Genomic DNA, 17,021 nt, shown 5'->3' on the forward strand with positions numbered 1-17,021 from the left:
AAGAGGAATAAATGTAATCGTTTACAATTTGTAAACCACTTGTTTGCGGATGGTATAGTGTGGCAATCTTGTGTCTTACTCCACATTTAGCCAACACGTATTCAACTTGTCTGTTATCAAAGTGGGTCCCTCCATCACTTATGATTGCTCGCGGTACGCCATATCAGACGAATATATTTCTTTTTAAGAATGCTATAACTACCCGAGCATCATCAGTAGGAAGAGCAACATCTTCTACCTACTTGGAGACGTAATCAACTGCAACTAGGATGTATTTGTTGCCATAGAAAAGAGGAAAGGGTCCCATTAAGTCTATTCCCCACACATCGAAGATCTCAACCTCCAATATGTTGTTGAGGGGCATTTCATGTCTTCTGGAGATGTTCCCCGTTCTTTGACATCTATCACATGATTCAACGAACTTCCTTGCATCCTTGTAGAGGGTTGGCCAATAAAATCCGCTCATTAGTACCTTTGTGGCTGTTCTTTCTCCCGCAAAATGTCCACCGTAGCTGGAACCATGACAGTGCTACAGGATGTCTTTCATCTCTTCTTCTGGAATGCACCTCCTTATTACTCCATCAGCACATCTGTAGAAAAGGAAAGGCTCATCCCATAAGTATTTCTTGACGTCATGTAGAAACTTCTTTCTTTGTTGCCATGTGAAGTCTACTGGAATTTCTCCTGCTGCTTTAAAATTTGCAAAATCCACAAACCATAGAGGTGTATTTGTGTTCTTTACTTCCTTCAATTGCGGATCTGAGATAACATTGATAGCCATAATTTGCTCATCAGAAAACTCCTCTCTAATCTTCAGTTCAGGTCCATCTTGAAGATCTTTTTCTTGAATTCTGGAGAGGTGATCAGCCACCAAGTTTTCTACACCTTTCTTGTCTCTTATCTCCACTTCAAATTCTTGAAGGAGCAGCATCCACCAAAGTAATCGTGTCTTTGCATCCTGCTTATTCAATAAATACTTTAAAGCAGCATGATCAGTGTAAACAATTACTTTAGACCCCAGCAAATATGGTCTAAATTTATCAAATGCATAGACAACTGCTAGTAATTCTTTTTCAATGGTTGCATAATTCATTTGTGCATCATTTAGAATTTTACCAGCATAATAAATCACATGCAACAATTTATTCTTTCTTTGTCCTAAGACAACTCCTATGGCATAATCACTAGCATCACACATTAATTCAAAAGGTAGTGTGAAGTCAGGTGCAGTGATTATAGGTGCAGTGGTCAATTGATCTTTTAAAATATTAAATGCAACCAAACATTCATCTGTGAAGTTGAATTCCTCATCCTTGACCAACAACTTGCATAGTGGTTTTTCTATCTTGGAAAAGTCTTTGATAAAGCGTCTGAAGAAACCTGCATGACCGAGAAAACTTCGAATTCCTTTAACGTTAGAGGGAGGGGGAAGTTTTTCAACAAAAGATATCTTAGCTCTATCAACTTCTATACCATCTTTGGACACTTTATGTCCTAAAACTATGCCATCTTTTACCATGAAGTGGCATTTTTCCCAATTTAAAACAAGATTACTCTCTTGACATCTTTGTAAAACACAAGATAAATTTTCTAAACAAAAGTCAAAAGAGGGGCCAAAAGCAGAAAAATCGTCCATAAAGATCTCAATAGATTTTTCAATCATATCAAAAAAGATGGAAATCATGCACCTTTGAAAAGTTGCAGGAGAATTGCAAAGGCCGAAGGGCATCCTCTGGTAAGCGAATATTTTGTAGGGGCATGTGAATGTTGTCCTTTCTTGATCTTTTGGAGCTACTGCTATTTGGTTGTAGCCCGAGTATCCATCTAGGAAGCAGTAGAAGGCATGGCCAGCTAGTCTCTCCAACATCTGGTCCAAGAAAGGAATTGGGAAGTGGTCCTTCCGAGTGCCTGCATTAAGTCTTCTATAGTCAACGCACATTCTCCACCCGGTGACTGTCCTTGTTGGAATCAATTCGTTGTTCTCATTTCTTACCACGGTGACTCCACTTTTCTTGGGTACCGTTTGTACAGGACTTACCCATGCACTGTCAGATATAGGGTAGATCATACCTGCATCTAACAGTTTAACTACCTCCTTCCTTACCACCTATTTCATGGTTGGATTGAGTCTTCTTTGCGGCTGCGTCACAGGTTTAATATCATCCTCCATTAGAATTTTATGAGTAAAAAAAAAGGATTTATACCTTTTAGGTCGGAGAAAGACCATCCTATGGCAGCTTTGTGTTTTTTAAAACTTTGAGAAGCTTCTCTTCTTCTTTTGTTGACAGCTCAACATTGATGATAACTGGATAAGTGTTGTTGTCACCAAGGAAAACATACTTCAAAATTGGAGGTAACTCCTTAAGCTCCACCTTTGGTGCTCCAAGAGGGATGTCATCTTTTTTTCTTTCTAGTTCTTCCACCAGTGGTTCTTTATCAGCTATTTCAACTTCTTCGTTGATTTGTTCTAACTCGAGTGGGGAACTCTCCTCTTTCATAGCGTCATCAATTTCTTCTTGTATTATGTCTATCATAAAACAGTCTCCTCTGTCTGTTGGATGTTTCATCGACTCGAAGACATCAATGGTGATTGTTTCTTCATTCATCCGCAACATCAGTTTTCCTTGCTCCACATCGATCATTGCCCTTGCGGTGGCTAAGAATGGCCTTCCGAGTAGTAGGGGAATTTCGGCGTCTTCTTCCATATTCAGAATTACAAAATCTGCAGGGAAGATAAATTTGTCAATTTTAACTAAAACATCCTCAATTACCCCATCTGGTCGTCTGATCGATCTGTCAGCTAAATGTAGAGAAACTGTTGTCGGCTTGAGCTCCTTGATTCCAAGAGCCCTGCACATGGATAGAGGCATCAGGTTTATACTCGCTCCCAGATCACACAGTGCTTTTCCTACTTCAATATTTCCTATTGCTATAGGGATACTGAAGCTGCCCGGATCTTTCAGCTTGGGAGGAAGTTTCTTCTGGATGATTGCGTTGCATTCCTCTGTTAGGGCTACTGTTTCGCACTCCTTCAGCTTGCGCTTCTTTGACAGAAGGTCTTTCATGAACTTCGCATAGTTAGGTATGTTTTCCAGGGCTTCTGCGAAAGGAATGTTGACTTGCAGCTTCTTGAAGATGTCTAGAAATTTGGTGTATTGTTGTTTCTGGATTTCTTGCTTCAACCGTTGAGGGTATGGAACTCGTGCATAGGGAGATGGATCTGCCAGTTTTGGTTGCTGGTCCAGAGCTTTCTTTTTCTCCCATTTGAACAGCTTCTTCTTTGGACTGCTCTTTTCAGCTTCTCCTGCATCTTCTTCTTTCTCTTTTTCAGCTTCAGGTTCTGCTTCTTTCTTCTTCTCCACTGGCGGCTTTTCTACAGGTTGGATCACGATCCCACTTCTGGTGACAATTGAATTACATTGTGCATTTGGATTCGTATCGGTGTTACATAGAAAGGTGCCATGTGTTCTTTCAGCAAATTATTTTGACAGCTGACCAATTTGAGTCTCCAAGTCCCGGATCAAAGCTTCTTGATTCCGGAATGATGCTGGTGTTTCATCTCTGAAGGCATCTGTATTTTGAATGTAGTCTGATGTGGTATTAGACAGCTGTGAAAAAGCCTTTTCCCATTCTGAAGTGGTGCCTTGAGGTGGAGGTTGTTGTTGCAATGGCATAGGAGGATTCAGTTGATGGGTTGATTTGTAACTAAACCCAGGGTGTTGGTTAGGATTTCTCCACCCTTGATTACCATATTGGTTTCTTCCTGGATTGTTCTGGTTCTTTTGATCGTACCAGATTCCATTGCCTCCGCTGGTGGCTTTTCTGTTGTTCTCATATAGTCACAATCTTCAGTTGCATGAACCTCTGCACAAATACCACATTTAATTTGAGAATTACTAACAAAAGAAACTTGAGAAAGATTAAATTGTTTAGTAAGAGCATCTAATTGTTCTTGTTGTTTCTTGTGCATTTGCAACATTTGTTCATTTTGGGCTAAGATTGCAACATAGCCATCGAGCTTCATAATTTCTGCTCTCCTTTGTGCAACTGGGGCATTGTCAAATTCTTGAGAAGCTAAGGATTCCAACAATTCTAGCGCTTCCTCTGGAGTTTTTGTTTTTAAGGAGCCTCCAATCTAAAAGTTAATTAGCTACTTCTAATGTTGAAGAATTCGATACCCAGCAACGGCGCCAAAAACTTGTTGCGACTTCGGCAAGTGCACCAGTCGTAAAAGTAATAAAGTGTACTGAGTACGAGATCGTTGCCACGAGGATCGAAATTTCAAGCACTAGTTCGCTAATCGCATTTTAGTTGGACAATCAAGAATTTACATGAAGAGAATTGTATTTGAAGAACTTAAAAATTAAAGACAATTAATAGGATGCAATTAAAGAATTTTTAGAATTAAAAAGAATAATTGGAAAGATGATGATTGATTAAAGATGTAAAACAAGCGTAGTTAAGGTTTCGACTTCCCCCAATATGCTCGTTATGTTATGAATTAAAGAATAAAGAACCTTTTCTTAATATATTGCCAATCAATTCTATCTAAGTTAATTAGGGCTCAATTCCTTGTTACCCTAAATCTATGTGATCTTGAAAGAACTCTAGTTCCCCGATTATTCCCCAAGAAAACATGCATTAAGATCAAGAATTCCAAGATTGCATAATTACCCTATGTCTATCCCTAGATCACAAGGATTATGATAAATTTATCCAATTAGGGTTCATGCACCAACATCCTTATTGTCATACAATTCTCCAAAATCATTCTCTAAGGAGCAAACTCATAGAAAGCATAAGACAGATAAATTTATTCAATCATAAAAAGAAAAGAATTCAAGAATAATTTAATCCATAAACATAAATGTTTCAATTGGGTTCCATCTACCCTAACTACATAAAAGACTAGCCTAGCATACTGAATTCAAAAACAATAGTAAATAAAAGAGAACCCCGAGCCTCTATTGGTGTGATGTTGACTTGGTTCCTCAATGTTCCAATGCTCCGCAACAGGATTCCTCCTTCAGGTCTTGGTGTAATGCTCTGGACTTGTGAATTGGTTTATTGGTCTGACCCTCAGCTCCCTATTTATAATCTTCAAAGCCACATCCTTCATTGCATCTCCCACCGTATCCGTAACAGATTTGTAATTGATTTTATAATTGTTTTCTTTTTGCATTTAAGATCTTGTAGATTGGTGACAGATTTTTGACTTTGAATCTTGTTATAATCTTCCTTCAATCTTCCATGAATCTCTTTAAATCAGGTTTGATATGCTTCCGTTTTAATTCCAGATATCAAAATCGTATATCCATTGGAAAATATCAGCAAATCTTAGTAAATCTTTGCTGTCTGGAACGTGCTTGGGCGTTCAAGCGTGCTGTTGGCCGCTTGAGCGTGCTGAATTGCTTAATTTTGCTATTTCTGCCTGCCTGAGCTCGCTCGAGCGTGCTGTTGGGCGCTCCAGCGTGCTCTTCGAGGCTAAAATCTTGTCTTCTTTGGCGCTTGAGCGTGCATATGTGCGCTTGAGCGTCCTGTTGTGCCCAGTTTTGCTGTTTTTCCTCCTTTCAAGAGCTCGAGCGTCCTGTTGTGCGCTTGAGCTAGCTTTTCTTCCTCTTAACTTGTAAGATTTTGGCGTCCTGTTGTCATGATTTCTTTAGCACTTTTAGCACCAATTCTTGTGGTTTTACCTTCAAAATGCATATATCATCAAAACGTCAGCTCAATTTCCTATCTTATGTTTTATATGTCGTAAAACCTTGAATTCCATGCATTCTTCTACATAATTCTTGTATAATTTAGCCTAAAAACATGGTAAACTAAAGGTTTATCAAGTTTATGGCCAATTAAGTGATCTTTGTTGTGCTAGTGAATGTGGGAATGACTTTTTGTGTAGGTATTTCTTGGTTGGAGAAAGTTACAGGGTAACTTGCATTTGAAGCTACCTAGCTTGGGAGCTTCATGTAACGCTCGACTGCTTCAAAAATCAATGACTATCCCCATATACTAACACGAGACTTTTCAGTGAGCTTTTTTCTCACTCGCACACTTCCTGGGAAATCTTCCCAGGAGGTCACTCATCTCATAATTATTGCAAGTCAAGCACGCTTAACTATAGAGTTCTTCCATTCCGGGCTACCGAAAAGTAGATGCATATTGTTAGTATAGGTAGTACCAATTAATTCTTATAAGCTATCTCAACTATACCGTCCCATACAGGTACAATATCTGAAATCCCTCTTTTTCGGGTGTTGATTCTATTCATTCATGTACCCCCGCCGCTGGAAGCCTTCCAATAGTCGCTTCTTGTTTGTGGCCTTGCGCACCAGCGGTCACTCCTCGCCCTCGTCAGTGCTCGGGATGTTACACTGTAAGAAGGTAATCTCTTAGTATTGGGGTTAATCCATCTGTGTGCTCCGCTATGTCATTGGGGTAGTGGTTGGAAGTTGTTTGTACAATGGTGTGGTTATAACATTTTTATGCATATATATAAATGTTGGGTACATAGAGTTCTACTGTATCTTTGGCCAGTAGATAGTTATCGTATGGCGTTGGGGACTTCCATTGGATAGGTGTCCATAGGAAGTTCCAGTTGGCCTGGGGGCGTGGAGATGTTATCCATTGAGGAGCACTCTAGGAATGTCTCGGGTGTTATGGATGAGGGCGCCTTGAATAATATTCTGGGAACATATTCTTGGATGAGAGCCCATAGGATATATGCCGAGTCCAGTAGGCTGGATGGTGCTTGGTTTTGGCTATGATCATTCATGCTCCATCGTATGTCTTTCACTTATATGTCCCTATCTCTCTAAATCCCTTTCTATATCCCTCTCTGTTATATTCCTATATCTCTAAATCCCTTGCTATATCCCTATGTTGTTATAATTCATTATTGTACGTTACATCTGAGTGAGCAATTGGGATGAGTGATCCTCCATAACCTTTGAATTACTGAGATATATTCATATATCTCACCCCGCGTTATGGGGCTATGTTTTAGGTGGTTGTAGCGGGGGATGGAGCACTGGGAAAGAAGCCCACGGGTTGAGCATATGGATTGTATGGAGTAAGAATAATATTTTGCATTTTTGGCCATATCTGTCATAGGCTATACTTAGAGCATGAACATTGTATATTGCATATTTGACATGTACCATGCCTTTATTGTTCATGCTATATTTTGGCTAAGTTTAGTGTTGTATATTTATTGAGGTATTTCATTTATAGTTATATTTGATAGTTGAAGAATTGTAATCTAAAGTATTATGGATCTTGTATAAATTGTAAAGCATGTATGTTATGGAAGGGAAATAAGCCTATTTTAGGTTTTAATTATATGGTCAAATTATAAAAATGCATGCAATGGAATTATGTGATTGAAATGAGTTATAATTTGGAAATTAAGTTAAACAATTGACTATAAAGCTAATGTTAATGATGTACAAATATTGTGGGTTGTAAGAGCACCAAGGCTTGTTGGTCCTTGTGTGCCACCGTTGTCAATTAGGTACCATTTGAGGCTTTTAACACACTTTGGATAAAGTGGGATTTGTTAAATAAACAAAGGAGATATCGTCAAAATTTCTAAAAAATGAGCAATTTTTAGGCCAACTTTGGAAGAGCATATCTCCCTCTACAAAGGTCCAATAAGGACGTGCCATACATAATTTTGAATCTTGCAATGTCAGCTATGTTATGTAAAAATTTGGTACTATTTGAACATGTGTAGCGTCTTGTAGGTCCGATTGAATGGAGACTGCCCAAAGAGACCCTGCACAGGGGTTGTTCGGGTCTGCACTTTCCAGGAAGTTTTTCTCCCTCAATTCTTATTTAAATTAGTCTTATGATATATCAAATTAAAGCTCAAGGTGTCTAGTATTCCGTGTAAAACTTTGAGAGAAATTGGTTGAGCTGTTTGTCCAGAATCGTAGAAATGGTGAGGGATGTTTGGTGCCTTATTTTGGGTTGACTGACAGTTTTGCTTGTCCAACTTCAAATGGTGATAACGGAAGCTACAGAACCCCAAATGAGGTATGTGATACCTTGTTAGAAAGGTAATTGAGTGTAGATTAACATAATAAAAGATGAGCGGGTTATAGCTTGTGGTTGCACAGAGAGACCAGAAAATAGAAGCTTGTTCAGTTATAGAAAAATCGTAAAAGTGAGATTTATGCTAAGTGGGTTTATGGAAACCCTTTAGTAGCTTAAAATAAGTAATGTATGATAGTTGAGCTTTTATTTTATTTATTCCGCATTAGAATTCAGTTATGATCACAGCTTATGTTATTACATTTTATTATTGTTTTTAAACGTTTATGTAACGAAAAGGAAAAAGTTTACCCGCATTTTCAAATGAACTGTTGTAATTGTAACTATAATGCCCGGTTGCTTCAAGAATCAATGACTATCCCCACATACTAACACGAGACTTTTCAGTGTACTTTTTCCTCACTCACACACTTCCTGAGAAAACTTCCCAATAGGTCACCCATCCCAGAATTACTGCAAGTCAAGCATGCTTAACTATGGAGTTCTTTCGTTCCGGATTACCGAAAAGTAGATGCATCTTGTTAGTATAGGTAGTACCAATTAATTCTTATAAGTTATCCTCAATTGTATTGTCCTATACCCACACAGTCTCTAGAATCCCTCTTTTTCAGGTGTTGATTCAATTCATTCATGTATCCCCACTGCTGGAAGCTTGCCAGGAACCGCTCCTTGTCTGTGCCCTTACGCACCGGCGATCACTCTCCGCCCTCTTCAGCGCCTGGGATGTTACATGCCCACCAGCTTCCGCCTAGTTTGTCCTCAAACCACATCGTACTGGAAGAGAGGTCTGCTCTGATGTCACTTGTAACATCTGCTGCTTCAAAAATCAATGACTATCCCCACATACTAACACAAGACTTTTCAGTGTGCTTTTTCCTCACTCGCACAATTCCTAGGAAAGCTTCCTAGGAGGTCACCCATCCCAAAATTACTGCAAGTCAAGAACGCTTAACTATGGAGTTCTTCCGTTCTGGGCTACCAAAAAGTAGATGCATCTTGTTAGTATAGGTATTACCAATTAATTTTTATAAGCTATCCTCAACTATATTGTCCTACATAAGCACAGTCTCTGGAATTCCTCTCTTTCACGTGTTGATTCGATTCATTCATGTACCCCGCCGCTGGAAGCCTATCAGGAGCCGCTCCTTTTCTGTGCCATAGCGCACCGGCGATCACTCCTTGCCCTCGTCAGCTCCTGGGATGTTACATTAACTGTGTTTAACATCATAATCAATTTTAACAATACCGGTGTACAACAGGCTGTAACATTTTATGGTATTAGAGCAGTTTACTAGAGAACTCTAATTGTTGTATGATCCTGTTAAATGTTGTATAGTTGTATATAGACTCTTATTGATTATTGCATACGTGATTCCTTAGTATGGGTCTGATCAACCCATTCGTTGTGTTATTTGGGTGGTCATCGTAAGAAGCCTGCGTGACAACCCTGAAGCACCTAATGCAAGTCCTTACCCTAATGTTGTGACTGCAGGGTTAACTGCTCCACAGACAGAGATGGCTGTAAGTATATTATATATAGTTGAGGACTTAATGAGAATAATTTGGATGTTGTGTCTAACCCTTTTATGTAGAGTGCTATCATAGGTGAATTTTGTGGTATTATGGTTAGTAAAGATAAAAGATATGGGATAATATGATGAAGATAGTGTTGGTAAACCTTCCCTATACGTGCGGAGTTAGGTAAAACAATTATGTACAGGTGAACTTAGTGATTTAACTTTATTACGGTTAGTGACTTGGAACTTGATGAATTATTGAAAAATGTGAACAAGTATGCTTAGGTATGAGCTTAAATATTTTGATGTTTGATTAGAAAGTTATAAGTCCCTGATTTGAGGGTGTACACTTGAATAAATTAATATGGGTAATGTAGAGAAATAAATGGAATATTTGAAATCTGAACCTGAGGGATGTGATCACTTGGAACAGTTATATAAATGATGTGTTAATGATAGATATGATAGAATATAGAATGTAAATCCATAACGAGGTAGTATTGATTAGACATAGATTAGAGGAATCCATTATGTATTGTGCGTACAAGGAAGAAGTTGAGAGAGTTGCCATAGGTGACATAGGATGAATGTACAGTTATGACACCATTGTAATTAATGGGTGTCGATTCTAATTGGCATACTTGCCATAGATAAAATGAATAGAACATTTGAATTGCAGAATCTTATGTAAAATAGTAATGAAAATGTATAAGAAATTATGATCCAGTGGTGTATATATATACTACTAATAGTAGTGTGTTTGTGAAATAATCTGATATTTGATATGGATTGTGGAGAATAAAGTATGATGTGATATAGTATATATACATATGGTATGGTCTCCTGGTAGTGGGGACGAGACTTCCCAGGGAGTAATACCTTGTGTGGTGTAACACCCCGTGTTAACCCGGTTTGTTAACATGCCATCGTATTAAGCCACGCTTAATTAAAAATGCGGAATATTCTTTTTCTTTTCAATTATGACGTCATTATCCTTACCAAGTTGAAGTACTTAATTCATTTCCAAAACATTTCCTCTATGTAAATGCAAAAGACAGACATCTATACTGAATAACCTCATAACATAATTAAGATCATTAACAGAATCTCTAGTCACGACACTACAACACGTAAGCCGGACAACCCTAATAGTTTATACAACCCAAATCTAATCGACAACATAATCAAATGTGGCATAGACAATCCTCATGCTCACCAAATAAGGCAACAAGGCCAACAACAGTCTTAACAATAACAGCATAATCATAAAGATAACATAACAGCATCCAGCATATAATCATAACAGCAGACATCTAACTCGGCTCCGGCCTCCTGCCGCTAGAGGTCTCAACCCCCGCATTACCTTAACCTGAAATATGTGCCCCAAACGTGGGGTGAGATCTCTAAAAAGAAATCTCAGTAAGACAAGGGGTCCTCAAGGATCTTCCACCCCAAGCTCACTTACATGTGCAATATAAGTTCTAAAGCATTTTACACAATATATATAAGTTCCAGAGTCAGTGTAATGCACAGATAACTATGTCATGCGTGTCAATATAATCTACTGGCCAGAGCAATGCAGGATATACGTCTATCTCCTACAAATAGTGCAAGACGCTACTTGCATCCATCCCAATCTCACCATTTTGCATGACGCTACATACTCAGGCTTACTGTCAAAGTGGAACAACACATGCATATTATAAGGCCCTTACACATAACAGTTCAAAAGCATTCCAATCATCAAAGCATGAAAACACATCATGCATATAAACCATTCCCCCATGGGGTATGGTGGAACCAACAATGGCTTAACCGATGACACGAAAGCTTACCTTGCAAGCTAACTATCCAAACCAAGAGTCCAACCAAGCTCAAAGCCCAAACACATCAGAATCACAATCTGTTTTGGACCAGCAATCATATCAATAATCATACTCAACAAGTATTAGACACAAGGACAACGTCTTTCCTTTATGTTTCATGTCTAAAGGCTTCTCACAAAGCCACAAGCCCTTAATCACATGATTCTGACTTAGTTTAATTATTACAGAGGTTCAACTTAACCCTTCTAGGGTCCACAAACCCCAAACATCATTCTGTATGAACAGTGCAGCTACTATTCTTCGAAAACCCAGAATATCCGGATATTTGTCGGGGGCATATCCAGATATTAATATCCGGATATCTCTCTTCCAATATCTGGATATTTATATCCGGATATTCAGATCCCTATATCCGGATATCCATATACGGATATCCATATCCGGATATCAATATTCGGATATTTCCAACCCAATATCCGGATATTTCGCAACAGAACTCAGATTCTGCATTTTGCGAAATACCACATCCAAGGTTCCATTTTTAACACTTCAAAATGTTTATGCATGCATTTTTATACTCTTTGAAGTTCATGTACAGATTACATACTTGTTTAACTCATTAAACATGCCAAGACACCTCTTTTAAGCATTAAAACTCAAGATTAAGTGAAGGGACATACTCAAGGCTTCAAAACAGAAGCAAAGGCTGCTCTTGGAGCTCACCAACAGCTCCTCAACTCTGACTTCATAAAGTGCACGAAAATGGTGATCAAAGGTTGGTTCTTTGCACTAAAGATGGCTCCTTGAAGCTCAAAGTGCCATCACCAAGGTTCCCACCACTCAACAGCAAGCCAGCACCAAAAACCTTCCCAAACAGTGGCTGAGCACTCAGTAAAAGACAGCCTCACACTCTCACAACCCACCCTACCAAGTGTTTGCAAGATCAAGAGGAAGAATCAAGAGAAAGAATGAGTTTAAGTGCCTAAAGTTATATTTATAGGCGGTTAAATCTTAATCACACTGTATTAGTGCTAATTGCTACGCTTAGCATTTTAATCTCAAATTTAGGATTCTGAACCTACTCCTTTTTCTAAGATTTTTCATATTTTTTTTATTTTTCGCAGCACCTTTCCGGTACGCGCTTTTCCATAGCCAGTATCAGTTTTGGCACCAGTTTTCATTATTTTGACTTGAAACTTGTTACTAGTCCTACATATTATTCCAAGAATATTCATGCACTTATTATAATTTTCCGGGATACTTCATCGGTACGCATTTATACCGAGTAGCAGAACCGGTATCTGTATTTTTCGTCAAAAAAGCGACTTTCAACAATCTTAATCACTTACCATAATTATTTAAGCCTTCTCATAATTATTAGGGTCAATTATAGAATTATTTTCTAATTCTCATATTTATTTAATTAATTTCCTTAATTAACGATGCGGGTTCTTACATGTGGATTGTCAGGTGGTATTGACCAAAGAGTAGGACTATATTAAAGGCTACTCTTGGAAGTACTCATTGAATATTATATCTATGAACAGAATAGGCTTATATTCCATTGGACAGACTTAAATGACAGTGGATATCCGTAAAGGATAAATGGATTATACATAATGGACTAATTTCTAGTCTACATCTTGAATGAATAAATAGATAATGATCCTATGATGGCCTAAGTGCCAGTATAGATGTACCTTGAGTTGGCCTGAGTGCATGTACGTAGATGTCGTGACTGTGAAATTGTTCTGGGCTTCTCTTTGGGGATTGGATCCTAAGAGGTATGGCTCTTGGAAGTTCCAAGTGGACACCGCTTGGAGTGAGACTCATCAGATGGTCTTTGTGTTGACAGCGTGAACCAGTAAATGATGGCATTCCTCGTGATATATTGAAGGACTGATAGACAGAGTGGTGATATTTTAAATGTAATGGATATTCTACAACTACCAAGAGGAGAAATGAGCAAGGAAATTGATGGGTTGCTTTACAGTTGAGCATAGGTTATGTAAGTCATAATAGGCAATGGATTAGAATTGAAATAGGATATAGGAACTCTTAAGAGTTGTGAAATGTGTACAAAATTCTCAGAAGATTATGGATTCATGTAATAGTGATTATGTTATGAACCATGTCAGGTGATAAATCAAAATAAAAGAGTAAACTATCTATGGGAAGAATAACTGAGAAAGTGATAATGAATTATACCTATATGTGATATGTTTATATTATACCACTACTACTATTATTATTGGGGATAGCCCCATGTGAATATACAAAACACATTTTGCCATTATATACGGATATGATACGGACACCAAATGGACTGGTCCATGTGTGGTCTGGAGTGTACTAGGTACACCTTTTGCCGTTATATACGGATATGTTATAAATATAACTTCCCCTGTGCACTGGGTGCACGTTATACTACTTAATATGTTATAAATAAGTAACGTATGATAGTTAAGCTTTTATTTTATTTATTTCGCATTTAGAATTTAGTTATGATCACAACTTATGTCATTACGTTTTATTATTGTTTTTAAACATTTACGTAATGAAAAGAAAAAAGTTTACCCGCATTTTTAAATAAACTGTTGTGATTGTAACCGCACTTAATATCATAATCAATGTTAACAACACTGGTGTATAACGAGTTGTTACATTATGCTGTTTGTGTGAATTGATATGTTTATATGTTCTGTTGTATTTTGGTATATAGGATTACCGTAATTGAATTTAAAGAATGGAATAAGTTGATATATTGTGGATGCTATGATACTTGGAAATAATATCCAAGAGTATCAAGTTGGTAGAAGGAAAAGAAAGCTTCTGTGAGAACTAAAGCATTAAAGTACGGTAATAGTTTTCTATAAGAATTGTGGTATTTGATAAATTAAAATAATAAATTTATGTAGATAAATTACTGTATGTTTGTCTGTAAGTAAAAACTCATATTTTACATGTTGCTAAAATTATACTGCTTAATTAATAAATCATATTTTGTAATGACTATGTATGATTAACTGCAAGATAATAATTGTCTATAAGAAGTTGCAAGAACTGTATCTGTTTCTACTGTTCTGTGTACACTGACCAATTATGTAGGAAGAGAGCCTAAGAACAGGAGAACATTCTATAAACATTTAGTTTGCTGGGATTATCAATCTCACCCCGCGTTATGGGGACATTTTCAAGTTCGTCATGAAGCAGTGGTTCTTCGAAGAAAAAAGAATCTGAGTAAAATGGTCAGTAGTCACACCAGGGAGCGTGTGTCATTTGGATACTTTGGACGTGCTACGTATTTGTTACTGCTATCTTTATGGTTTGTGAAATAAGTTTATCATGCTCATGGTATATGTAAATTATGGTTTGTATCTTAAAATAGCGTGTGGAATCAATGGTATCAGCGGATGTGTGGTGAGCTACTAGTTTATATCTGTAGGATGGAAATGTATTTTGTGTGTTGGAGTTATGTGATGAACTAAGTTATGTGGTTGAGATGTTGGATATATTCATAATAGGTTTTGGATAGCTCTAAATTTACAAGTGATGTGATATTTGGTTTTGTCCAATTGGCAGAGGTTATGTTGTCCGTATTTCTTTAATTAAAGTTTATAGGATTTTAAAGTAAATTTTAATTAATTGTCATTTGTGATCTGTAAAGGAATATAGGAAAAGTTTTATTTGTCACGTAGTTTTAAGATACTATTGTGATATCTACAGGGAGTCTTTCACAACTTTATTTTTTTTCATGTGCTCTCTGTACCTTAAGGGGGTGTAATGTCTTGAATGGGAAACAGGGTGTTACAGTTGGAATATGTTAAAATTGTTTTGATGATATGTTGAGGTTCCAAGGTATTTAGTTAATGTATTAGCCTCATTTTATGGTGTGTTACTCTTTAACTTATTTGATAGCTTACACTCTGTTGCCCAGTGATCCCACTTTCCAGTGTTATGGCATTTGTCATTCTTATTCTTTTGAAGATAGTCTTTTTGGCCTCTAACTATGAAGAGGATTCACCTTTTGGTGACTTGGACTTCTTCTGAGGTTTATTGGAATGTGAAACTAAGTAGGCAATTAACTTTTGTTGTCCTATTTGTTCCAAACTCTTCCTAGAATAGTTTTGATTCTAAATATAAATAAACCTCTTTAATTTATCCAGTTCACTCTATTCTTTCAGTCTTGAAAGAACTCCATTCAGTAGGTAGTTTACTCCATGCAATATCAACAAAAAGATTATCATACATATCAGATTTATCATCTTTTAACTTGTTCCTTGTTTTCTCAAATTTAATTAACTGAATTCGTATTAAATTTGAATTCAAAGAAGTTCTCTGCTATGCGAGTTTTGGAGAGTCTCTCTTGTTTTAGAACTAAGCATTCAAGTGATTTCATATCTTTTTCATCGTCTTATATTCACTACAAGTCATAGCTAGATGAATATTTTGAGAATTTAGCAAGTAATCCCTTCAAAATATCCATCTTTGTTCCATTGATATTCATCCATGATTTTCAATGGTAAATGAAAAATCATTTAATACATTATGGAATATTTAATGCTCTTCCATGCCAAATTAAACATGTAATTTCCAACTATAAAGTTCAATAACATCAAATGATTTCATTTCATAATATTATAGGAATTCTATTTAGGCATTTTAATCATAGCTAAGAGTTAGAAAGAATGCACCTTGTAGTTCATAGACTTCACAAATTAAAGCAAAGGCTTTAACTTACATCAAATTGCTCTGTAGATTTCAAATTTGCCAAAACAGATCTAGAGCGTCCAAAAACCTGAAAATGAACTACCCTTGTTGCTAGAAACTCATCGGAATATTTCCTGATTATTGAAATGTTCCCTGACGGAACATTCTCCAACTAACAGAATATTCTCTCGAAATATTCTTTTTCGTAGGACATTCTTTTTCGCATAAAAGTGTACCTAAAACTTCAAACGACCATATCTCCTTCGTCCGATATCTGTTTAAGGCAAGTGACCACTCAAAACAATCGTCTCGACAAATAGAACAAAGCCCGTTAGGTTTCACTTTTGAAAATGGCCGAAATTTCTGGGATCTTGACCGAAAAGTTGTGGCTCCAGTTTCTTCAAACTCAGATTCGGGTAAATCGTTCTGTCGAATTGCGAAAGTGATTTAGAATATGAGTTCAACTCGATGAGATCTTCGAATAGACACCTTACTCGCTCAAATATGACACATGAAGCTAATATTTCAAGAGTGTAGGTTATGAGTTTGAGAGAGAAGGGTGTAGAGGTGCTCGAAGTATTACACCAAAAGACATCAAGTTTTGGAATGCTCAACAATTTGACCTCCAGCTTAGGAAACCCTAGATATAATGCAAGTTATTGTGCTCCAGCCAATATGGACCCAAATAACCATGTTTTCACCCATTGGGGCGGCTTGTATGTGAACATATTAGTGAATTATATTATTAATATATCCAACAATATATATATATATATATATATATATATATATATATATATATATATGGGTCATGATCATTTTACACTAGTGTAAGTTACACTCTCAATCTCGTCCGTTGATTCCATTTATATCTAAGGGCTCAAATTTTTTGGTAACGTGAGCCATTGGATACAAG

This window comes from Gastrolobium bilobum, unplaced genomic scaffold, assembly GCF_033153095.1.
Source record: "Gastrolobium bilobum isolate Gb01-03AN ecotype WA unplaced genomic scaffold, APGP_CSIRO_Gbil_v1 utg60095, whole genome shotgun sequence".
NCBI lineage: Eukaryota > Viridiplantae > Streptophyta > Magnoliopsida > Fabales > Fabaceae > Gastrolobium > Gastrolobium bilobum.